We start from the raw sequence: 11,885 nt of genomic DNA on the forward strand, positions 1-11,885 counted from the left end.
CCACACTCCGATGTATTATTTCCTGAGCAACTTGAGTTTCTTGGACATCTGCTACACATCTGCCACCATGCCAGTCCTGCTGGTGAACGTCTTCCAGGAGAAGAAGGCCATCTCTTATGAGGGCTGCCTTTCCCAGCTTTTCTTCTTTGTGACGTTCGCCGGCACTGAGGGTGTCTTGTTGGCTGCTATGGCATATGACCGCTATGTAGCCATTTGCCGCCCGCTTCAATATCCAGTTCTCATGAGTATGAAGGTCAGTGTTTGTTTGATGACTGGGTCCTGGCTGTGTGGGCTGGCGAATTCTGCGACACACACAGCGCTGACAGCCACACTCACTCTGTGTGGGCCTAACCAGATCAGCCACTTTCTCTGTGACGTCCCATTGCTCCTGAAGCTCTCCTGCTCAGACACCTGTGTTAACAAGTCTGTGCTCCACGTGGCCAGTGCCACCATTGGCCTGAGCCCCTGCCTGTTTACTGCAGTGTCCTATGCACTTATCATCTCTGCCATCCTAAGGATTTCCTCTGCTGAGGGCAGGATCAAGGCCTTTTCTACCTGTGCATCCCACCTCACTGTGGTGGTGGTCTTTTATGGAAGGGCCAACTTCAACTATGACAGTCCCAGAGAAGACTACTCCCTGGACATGGAAATCTTGTCTCTGCTCTTGTGTTGTGACCCCCATGCTAAACCCTATCATCTACAGCCTGAGAAACAAGGAGGTCAAGGGTGCCCTGAGGATGCTGGCTGGAGGGTGTGCATTCCTTGGCAATATCAGTATCTAGATCAATGATCTTCAAACTGGGGTAAACTGCCTGAAAATAATTTCCAAGGGATTTGTGACATAGTTTTAGAGAGTCTATATCCAGATCCTCAATTCCTACATGCCAGTTCCTAAAATTGATCTTCCCAAGAACTTCTCTCTCTCCTCTGTCTGCACAAGGACCCTTTTCCCACGTTGCAAAGTCAAGATGTGTCAGATGTTTTGTGTTGGTTTGTGGCACTGTCTCTATAACTTCTACATTCTTTTCCACATCACAGGGGCCAAAAGCCTGCAAACATTATTTCCCAGACTCTCTTGCCAGCAGGCTTCTATTTCAGATTCTGCCAATAAGTCATACACGAGAGATTAGAAGGAAGAAGGAATAAGGAGGAAATTGTCTTCTGGATCTCATAGCAGTGGCGGCAGCAGGCTAGTCATGCAGTGGCAGAAACAGACTCCTAGGGTAGCAGAGGCTGATGTCTGCAGTCCTCTGCAGCAGCTGCTCCTGAAATGTAAGGTCACAGAAGTATGGAATGAGCGTCTCTCTACATGGAGCTTAGAGGCTTTCATATAGAGGATAGTATTACCTGCTTTCTTTTTTTCATTCTCTTCTAGCTCTCTCAACAATTTTATAACTTTTTTCCTATGTTAAATTCCTAGGTTGAAATATCTAGAGTCATTTTTTTTTAAATTTCTTCTGTGAACACTAACTTCTACAACATCTTATACGAGAAGTGGTTCCAGGAAACAAACCCTCAAAGGTGGATTGAATATCTGACCTGACGAAGTTTGAATGTATTGATGACATCACAGTCAATGGAAGCCAATGGATGTGGAAATCTGATAGTTCATGGCGTGCAATAACAAAACAGATGCTTAAAATTATCAGCAGTCATTGTCTGAAATAAAATGTATGTTGAAAACCAGGCTTTGAAGTACCAAGTTACTGCTGCCATGGACCTTTATGGTGGGAATGAACTCTACGAGATCATTTGCTAACTACTGTTACTTAAGCAATGGAAAGCTTATAGGAAGAAAACGACAGGCTCAGGCATTAAATCCCTCACTCAAGTCAAGGTGAGACATTCAGAAAATATTTTCTCTCTCAGAACTGATAAAGCTTAATATCAGAACAAAAAATCTGATTCTGTGGATTCAGAATGACAAAGTAAATTGTATACCCACAATTTCTACAGGTCTCTTATGTGCCAATTAGGGAATTGACAGGGAACGAGTGGGACTCAGCTAATTAGAATGGCAAAACAGCAGTGGATCTGGACAACTCTTAGAGCCTTGAACCTCTAAACCTCCATTAATCTCCCTTGCTATCAGAAGCAGACCCTACTCCCCTATCTAAGACTAGCTTTCCCTAAATTGAGCCTCCATGATGACTGCAGCTGAGGCAATTGTCTTACAAGTAATGCTAATTCTCTTTAAGATGCGCATCCACCATCTCTCATTGCTGCCAGACTCTTAATTGTGCTCCAATCCCAGAATATCCCAGGGTAATAGCACAAAGTATAGCTCAGGAGATTATAGCATTCACGCCCAAATAAAATTTTAAAATTTTACTGTTTTTTTGATGATAGAAGCCTTGAGAATATGTACAACAATGGTTTCTTAGGATGCTAGACCAAAGAGGATAGAACACATTGCTGGATCATCTTGAATATATTCATTTGGGTGCACTTATTAGAAATGTCAGGTTCAATGTATTATCTTGAGCAGCTGGGAGTGGCTCTAACAGTTTCTTTGGTGGGTTGACTGAAACCTAAACTTGATGGTGGCCTATATTCAATAAAATTCAGATGCCAGAATATCACCGGTATAATGTGAGGGGTGGGATCCAAACGTTTAGGAAAATAAGAATATCAGAATGAATTTTTTTATGACCCTTTTACCCTAGCTCCCCAAAGTATTCAAGGAGGGACTGGAGCACATTCTCTTTATTAATAAAGGGAGAACCAACAATCGTGTAAAGTTTATAGTGGCTGTCCTCTGCAGCCTCGGAGTAACACTAGGCAATGCCACCATTAAAATGGAGGCGGTTAGTGACAAGTTGGTTAAGGGTCAGAAACATTGGTTAAGTTTTGTAAGCCTGAGTATACTGATTATCCTGATTTGATCACTACGTATTATAACATGTATTGATATTCAATTCTGTACCCCACAAATATATATAACCAATAATGTTTCAATTTAAAGACTGTCAACAACAAAAAAAGCACACACACAAAAATAAAAATAAAATGGGCTCATGGTTTCAGCAGGGATGATGGAATTCTGAGGTAATAGAAGTCATGTGATCAAAATATTTTAATCTGCAGAGATCTTTGGCAATGGCTAAATGACCAGTGTCTCCAGAGCTGAAATAATGGGCATCCTAAAATATTACCTGTTCTCTATAATATGAAACACTCTAAGTAATGACTGTAATTATTACTTAAATCATTACAATGGAGTGCCACCCAGGCACAATTCTCAGACCTTCTGAACTCAGATCCAATGAGGTTTGAAGGGTCTATGGCATATGAGATGCAATATAAAACCTCTGCAGCCCCAATAAGAGAATCATAGTGTCAAGACCCTAGAATTTGGAACAAAGCCATGTCCTCTTCTGCAAATAACTCTTCTTTTTTTGAGTAATAGCTCTTGGCTGCTACTGGGCTGTTGCTTTGTGTTGCTTCACCCCACACAGATTTGTCACCCCACGTCCCCTGGGTGACAGAGACACAAAGGATTACTCAAAGCCCATCTTTTCTGAGAAGTGATAAGCCCCAAAGTGGTTAACTTCCCTAGGAATGCTCCAGCAAGAGGCAACCTTTCCTTGGGAAATTAACCCCAAATTTGGGTTCTCTTCCTGCATTTATTTTCCAGACTTGGAAGTTACAGGAAGAGAACATAGGTGGGGTTATAGTTCAACAATATAGGCTGGTAACTTTCAGTGAAACAAGCCAGATGACATTCCAGTAAGGCTATCAACAAAAGCTTGATCTTAGCAAGCATTCCTTCTTACAGCAACTTCTCAGTATCTTTACATGACAATCAGTAACTAGTCTGTCCTTGAGCTAGCAACCTTGCTGTGCCACAAATTTTTATCTTACACCAGAGACTTATAGCCTGAGGAAAATTTCCAGTCCTCTGCAAGGTCTATATTTGAAACTGCAAGACTTTGTAAAACCAGGCCCTGTGAAGTACATATGCTTTTTAGTATATTCCACACTGGGCCCTGAAAGATATTGAATACCTGCCTATGGGATACAAAGTGACAATGTGATCTGAGCTGTCCATATAAATTATGTGTTCTCTGATCTACCAAGACACAAATATTGGCAAATGGAGTAGCAAATCATAATCACGTGCAAGTACTAAAGGCATAAACTGACTGCATGAGAAGGTGGCTTAGACTTTCACACCCTTTACCACACTGGCATGCCCCATGATGCAAATCAACAACTTTATGGGAAGTTCTTCAAGGCCGGTTTACTAAAGAAAAAAATTTGGAAACTGGTTTACAGATAGTTCTATAGGATACTCTGGCACTAGCCAGGGTAAACTGATACAGCTTTGCAGTCTTACTCAGGAGTGGCCTTGAAGGACAATGGGGAAAAGTAATCCAGTGGGCAGAATTTTTAGCAGTAAATCTGGTTGTTTCTACTGCTTAGAAAGAGAAAATACCAGAAATATGAACTGATACTAGTTCATGGGAGCTGACTAATGATTTGAATTGATGGTTGGGGACTTAGAGGGAATGAGGTTGGAATGTTCCTAACAAGAGGACCTGGAGAAGTGATAGGTGAACAAACCTCTTAGAATGGGGCAGACGATGAAACTCATGCATCCCATGGGAATATCCATAAAAGAGCACTTATTATAAAGAGCCTTCTCTCAATAATTGAATTTGTAATATTTCCAGTGTCCTGTCTAAAAAATCTTTGCATACCCAAGGTTGTGAGAATATTTTTCTATTTTTTCTTCTGGAAGTTCTATAATTTTGTCATTCACATTTATATCTACAACATCACAAATTAGATTTTGTGTATGAGGTAAAGTAGGGGATCAATGTTAATGTTTTCCTCAGTCAGTTATCCAATTTTCCCAGAACCATTTATTGAAAAGATTTCTTTCCCCACTAAGTTTCATTGACACATCATTGTAAAAAAATTAATTGACAACCTATGCATATATATATATTTGGGGACTTTATTCTTTTCCATTAATCTATTTGGTCTAGGATTATGACAATAGCATTTCATAACTATTGTTTTATAGTGAGTTGTCAACCATGTTTCTTTTTTCCCCAAGATTATTTTGGTTTTTCTAGGAACTTGCCATTGGATTTAAGAAGTTTAGCAAACTCCAAGAAGAATCAATGCAAAAATATTTTCAAAGAACAAACTATTGGCTTCATTGATTTCTGATTTTGACTGTAATGTTTCTTTTCTACTACTTTCTTTAGTTTAATTTGTCTCTTTTTTTTACCAGCTTCTTGAAGTGAAAGTGTAGTTCATTGTTTTTGAATTTCTTCTTTTGTAATATAGGCATTTAAAACTATAAATTTTCTTCTAAGCAGTGTTTTAACTACAATATTCTTTTTTTTTCCTTTTTGTCTTTTTTACTGACCAGTAACGGGATCGCAACCCTCGGTGTCGCGCCCATACCGGGGACTGGCAACGGGAACGCAACCCTCGGTGTTGCGCCCACACCGCGCTCAGCCAGTGAGCGGGAACCGGTCTCCACATGGGATCCAAACCCTCGGCGGGAGCGCCGCCGCACTCCCAAGTCGCGCAACCGGGCTGGCCCTAACTACAATATTCTAATCTCAAGATTTCGATAAGTTGTATTTTCATTAACGTTTGCATATCATTCTCTCCAAAGTATTTTATATTTCCATTTTGATTTCTTTTTTGATGTGTGGGTTTTAGAAGTATGTTATTGAATTTCCTCATATTTTGTGATTCTTCTATTTATCTGTTTGTTATTGATTTCTAGTTTAGTTCAATTGTGGTCACAGATATGCTTTATATGAATCAATAACTTTAAATTTCTCAAGATTTATTTTATGGCCCAGTATACCAGGGTACTTTTAAAAGTTCATGGGAAAATAGAATTTAAAAACAATGCAAATCTTTTCATGAAATTTTTGAAGACCCTGATATGGTCTATTTTGTCAAAAACTAATGAAATAAAAAACAGACCAATAAAGCTGACAGTTTGTTCTTTGAAAATATTTTCTAATGGAAAGTTCCTAAGTTTTATGTGCACTCAAAAAGAACGTTTATGGGGCCGGCCCGGTGGCGCACTGCTACAGTGCGCTGCTTGGGAAGCGCGGCGGCGCTCCCACCGAGGGTTCGGATCCCACATACAGACCAGTTCCCGCTCACTGGCTGAGCGAGGCGCGGGAGCGATGCCGAGGGTTGCGATCCCGTTGCTGGTCCCAGTCCGGTACAGGGGCGACACTGAGGGTTGCGATCCGTTGCCGGGCACGGAAAAAGACAAAAAGGGCAAAAAAAAAAAAAAAAAAGAACGTTTATTCCACAGTTATTGGGTATAGAGTTCTATACCCAATATCAATTAGAAGGGATAGGTTAATTGCATTGTTCAAATTGTTTAGTTGAACAATGTAATTGTTCAAAATTATATTCATATGTATCTCCTTTGAGTCTGTCAATTTTTGTTTCATGTAGTTTGAAACTATGTTATTAGGTGCGTACACATGTTTTAAGATAGCACCAAATTTATATTTTGAAAAGTTAGAATTTTTAGAAGACATGTTGGTCAATATAAATTTTTTAGTGGAATCTGTATTATTTGATGTGACTTAACAGCTTTATTGAAACATAACTTATATTCCATAAAATTCACTCTTTCAAATTGTAAGATTCAATTATTTTTACTAAATTTATGTGCAAGTGTCACCAGAATTCAATTTTCCTAACATTTTCATCACCCCAAAAAGATCCGTGATTCCCATTTACAGTTGATCTTCATTCGTACTTCTAGCCCCAGGCAACCATTCATCCACTCTTTGTATCTATGAATTTGCCTATTCTGGACATTTCATATAAGTGGAATTATATACTGTGTGGCCTTTTGTGTCTGGTTCTTTTTACTTAGTGTAGAGTTTTCAAGGTTTATCCACATTGTAACATATATCAGTACTTAAATCCTTTTTATTGCCCAGTAATATTCCATCATATGGATTTACCCCATTTTATTTATCCATTCAGCAGCTGATGGACATTTGGATTGTTTCCACTTTCAAGATAGTATAAATAATGCTACTATTAACATTTATACACAAGTTTTTGTTTGAGGATACATTTTCACTTCTCTTGGGGACATGTCTGGGAGTAAAAATTCTGTGTCATATCATTTTGAAGAACTGCCAGGCTGTTTTCCAAAGTAGCTGTACCATTTGACGTTTCCACCAGCAATGCATGAGGGTTCTAATTCCTCTCCATCCTTATTAACCCTTGTTATCTCTCTTTTTTACTATAGCTATCCTAGTGGGTATAAAGGGACATCTCATTGTGGTTTTGTTTTGCATTTTTGTGATGGCTAAAGATGTCAGGGAACTATGGACTGTGGGAAGCTGTGAGGAAGACAGAAGACACAACATTTGGGAAGGCAGTTTTAGAGCATGGGTTGGTATTAAGAAAGTTGTATATTTTTAGAACCATAGCTCTAATGCCAAAGCACAGGTCAATCTAGGCTGGTCAGTCAAAAAAAAAAGGGGGGGGGGGAACTGTGATATGGAGTCCAAGAACAAGATCTGTGTCCAAGAACTCCAGCCCAAATGGAGGAAAAAATCTGTATGTAGAGTCTAAGTAAGCACATGAGCTCTGGTTACTGTCCTGAAATACAGACTAGACAGCAAAATACACTTATCAGTTTAATAAATACAAAAGAGAAAATGGTTTGCATGTGTAGCCATGGGGAGAACATGGAGTGTGCTCAGACCAGCCATTAGGGAACAGGTAAGGAGCAGAGTCTACAAAAGCAGGAAATAGCAACTTAGGATATAGAACCACACAGCAGCATAACCAACATTATGTCTGTGAGCTTCTTGAAGCCAAGAATTGTGTCTTCTCATTTCTGTTACTCTAGGGCCTAACATGGACTTACATAAAACAGGTGCTCAGTGCATGTTGCAGAATAATTGAATGTTCATAATAGAATAGAAGTTGTCTGCTCCTTGGCTTAGTTGAAGCCGTTTTTAGTGTGGATGTCTATATATTGTTAGGTGTACACAATTCTCCAGAGAGAAGTAGGACTCTGAAAATGACTAAAGTTGGAGAGCATAGTTTAATGGGTGGATCGACTTTGGTCCACTGAAGAGTTCTCACTGTCAGTACCCAATAGTCAGACAAGTGAAAATGCAGTAAGGGAGCAAGTTTGCATAAATTAGAAGAGTCAAGAAATGGTGACAAAGCAGGTGGCCTGGCCAAGTTGTCCTGATGAGTTCAACAGTCAACCATTCAAAGAGAGTTTGATCTGAAACTTAAGGAGAGTAGCCTATTTTAAGAATCTCTGCCCTCTTACAGCACAAAAGAGAACTCCAGGGGTACTGAGATGGAGAACTAGATCTGTTCACTGGGTGGTTAGGATAACCAAAACTCAAGAAAACTCCTGTGTTACTCACAAATTCAAGGGTTTATCAGAGAATTTCTGATCCTGGAAATAACAGATCAGGGCATGATTTGAAACCAGTGTCAGGAACACCCTGGTGCCATGGGCTGTCTATTGCTCTTAAGGAGTAATTTACTTAATCCACTCAAAAGAAATATAAAATTTTAAAATTCTTTCCTTGTTACAAATATCACCATATTTATATTGCATAAACATCTAAGTATGACATAAAAACTCAGGGTTGGTAGGGACTATTAAGAGTGATCTCACCAGATGTGGTGGTTCAGCCTCTGCTTGAGTATCACCAGTGAGCTCATTACTCCCTCAAAGTTATAAAGTGCTCACTCAGATTAAATTAGTAAAACAAGGAGTTGAAAAGCAAAATCAAATACAGTAACAACAACAACAAAAACAAAATAAAAAGCCAAGCCTCTACGTCAACACATACTTGCCTCAATTAAACATAAGGATGAGACCATTACAATTCAATAAGAACTTGTAAACTTCTCCAAATAATGCTAATCACACAATGGATTCACTGGGAAAACCTGTAGATTTACAAGTAAACAAAATAAGTTGTGAGTAAGAACCTGAACATATTGACATTAATATGAGGAGAAAGTTTAACCCTCAAAGGTCACTCATCAGACATTTCATATTTTAGCAAAGCAAATTATTTATTTCTTACTTAAGGTCTATAGGCTTATTGTGTTTCCACTATTTAAATTTGGCTTTAAGAATTGTTTAATTTTAGGCCGAGCCCATGGCGCACTCGGGAGAGTGCGGCGCTGGGAGCACAGCAGAGCTCCCGCCGAGGGTTCGGGTCCTATATAGGGATGGCCAGTGCGCTTACTGGCTGAGCGTGGTGGGGCCGGTCTCAAAAAGGACAAAAAAAAAAAAGAATTGTTTAATTTTAACTTTAGTATCAAATTTCTGTGGAAAAATAATGAAAGTTATGTCTACCTGTTAATCATGTGTCTTGAATGCTTAGAATAAAGAATAAAAAGTGTGCCTTATTTTATATATGTGCTTTAAATATCTTAGTTTTTAAATATATATATCATTTTATAATCAGATAATATAAGGTATTACTAATAACATTATAGCTACTTAACCCTTCTATGCCTTGAATTACTCATCTATAAAATGAGGATGATAGTACTATTTCAGGGTTTTTGTAAGGACTGAACAGATAATACATGTAAAGCAGTTAGAATAAATTCTGGCACCTAGTAAGTGCTCACTAAGTGTTGTTATTAATACTGTCTAATATGCGTTCACACTTACAACACAATTTGGAATATGCTGGTTGAATTCAGGCATGTGAAAATGTTGTATGTTTTCAAATTAATGGAATAGGTTTTATTTGCTTGTGGATTTGTTGGTTTATAATGAACTTAATCTAGAGGTGGCAAGTCATGATAGAGAGAACAAAGCATAGTGTTGACAGCATGGACCTTGGAGTCTGATGAGCTGGCTTTATATCCAACTCTGACACTTATTAGCTGAATGAACTTGGGCACCCTAGTTAGTCTCTCCGTCTCATTTTGTTAATTTGGTTATTCAAGGACTAGACAAGTGTCTCTCAGAGTAACTCTTTGAAGAGTGTTGTTTTCAAAGGAACTTCTTTCTATAAATACACCTAGATCAAGTTGGTTATTCATTTGGGATTTTCTATATTGTGAAATAAGTAAATAACCAGCTTCCAAGGCAGGAGCAACTTGAGGTTCATCTACAGAGATGATAAAGACCACAAAAAAGCAGCACCCTCATTATAGAGGGATTTGTCACAAGTACATATATATTTCTAACCCTTTTTAGACATGAATTTACTGAAAAGTCAATGCCTAAGACTTGGGGATTTCAGTGCCTGCAGCCAGCTCTGGAGATTAAAGTAAGCATCTGGGAGACTGTCACAGACAAACAAATTTTTCTACCTTTTGAACGTATGAGGACCACATTCTCAGCTTCCTTCTTCTCATTCTAACTACTCTCCCCGGTGCATTTCATACACAGCCCAGCTTCAACTCCCACCTTTATGCCAATGACCCTTAAACTGTTTTCTTCAGGCTGTCTCTTGAGTACCAATCCTATATTTTCAATGGCTGACTGGGCACTTTCTCATGGATGTCCCACAGCACCTCAAATTTCCAAAATGAGTTCATTATATTTATTCTGACACCTGTTTCTTCTCAATAATTCCCTGCATTGGTTAACAACATCCCCTTACTCCTAGACTGTCCAAATTAACTCGACAAATCCAGACCCAACTGTGGATTCCAGGATGCTCTGAACATGGCTCCCATGCTGTGAACTATTGCTTCAGGGACTCTCCAAATTCCAAAACCTCTGTCTTCACTTTACAGATCATTCCCATCACATGCGGTTATACATCTACCCACTCTCTAGGTCTAAGTGAGGAATTTTGAACCTCAAGGTCCGGTGATCATTCTGAAAACTTAACAGACTTCATAATTTTGAAATTCCCTCTTGAAATTATGTGCAAAATGTGATGAATGTAGGTAAGTTCAATTTTTTTAGATCTTGGATTTCATCAGTCCCTCACAGCAGATCATGATTCAGAAAAGGTTGATGACCCCAGAACATTTTCCTTACTCAGATTACTACAATAGTCTCCCTCTGGTTTCTCTGATTCCACTCTTTTGTTACACCAATTTATTTTCTACAAGGTAGCCAAAACAATATTTTGACCCACAAATAACATCACTACTCTGCCCACCCCCTCACCCCTCACCAAAAAAACACTTCCTGTAACATCCCATTTCTCTTGGAATAGAATAAAATATATAATCCTGGAATAATTCTTCCATCGATGCATGAGTAAGAGGGTCTGTAATCATAAATAGCTGAAAAACTGTAAGATATATAGAAAACAACCATTTTGAGACATTGGATAAAAGACAGTACAGGACTGTGGTTGCTAAGAAAAAGGGAACAAACAGGTAGTCTCTACCATTCCAAAGCTTTCTGCCAGGAGGTAAGTTTCCAACTACATTGCAAAGAAGAATCTAAACAAAACTCAGTCATCTCACTCCTTTAAGGAGACAAAGGAATACAGGGAGGTCAAGAAAACTGAAATTGGTGGGACAGGATATTCAAGAGAATGAAATTATGCAAACAAAGAATTCCAGAAATTTACAGAAGCATTCCCTTGAATCTTTGACTAAATACTAATCTATGCATGCACAAGGTGAATCCCAGTGGAGTTAGGCAAGAATAACTTCTGGGGAAGAACAATTACCAGAAAGATGTAAAGAACTTAAGCCAAATAATTGACAGGGCCATACATCATTTCAATTTCCTCCAACTGAAGTATAGAGACATCAATGAGTACACTTGGCAGTCAGTGGATATGCAAGAATAGCCATACCCTAGAAATGCAGCTGAATGAGCTCTAGACCAAAAAGGCTTCTCTAGACCAGTCATAATAATAAGCCTTGAAAGAACTTAAAATAGCCCCTGAAAGGATCAA

The 11,885-nt window shown here is 38.9% G+C and overlaps 1 pseudogene; it reads left to right on the top strand.

The window, feature by feature from the left end:
* Position 1: 1 nt before the first annotated feature.
* On the top strand, positions 2–782 carry LOC103609314 (annotated as a pseudogene).
* The last annotated feature ends 11,103 nt before the right edge of the window (positions 783–11,885 follow it).

Source organism: Galeopterus variegatus, unplaced genomic scaffold, assembly GCF_000696425.1.
Source record: "Galeopterus variegatus unplaced genomic scaffold, G_variegatus-3.0.2 Scaffold9463, whole genome shotgun sequence".
NCBI classification, from domain to species: Eukaryota; Metazoa; Chordata; class Mammalia; order Dermoptera; family Cynocephalidae; genus Galeopterus; species Galeopterus variegatus.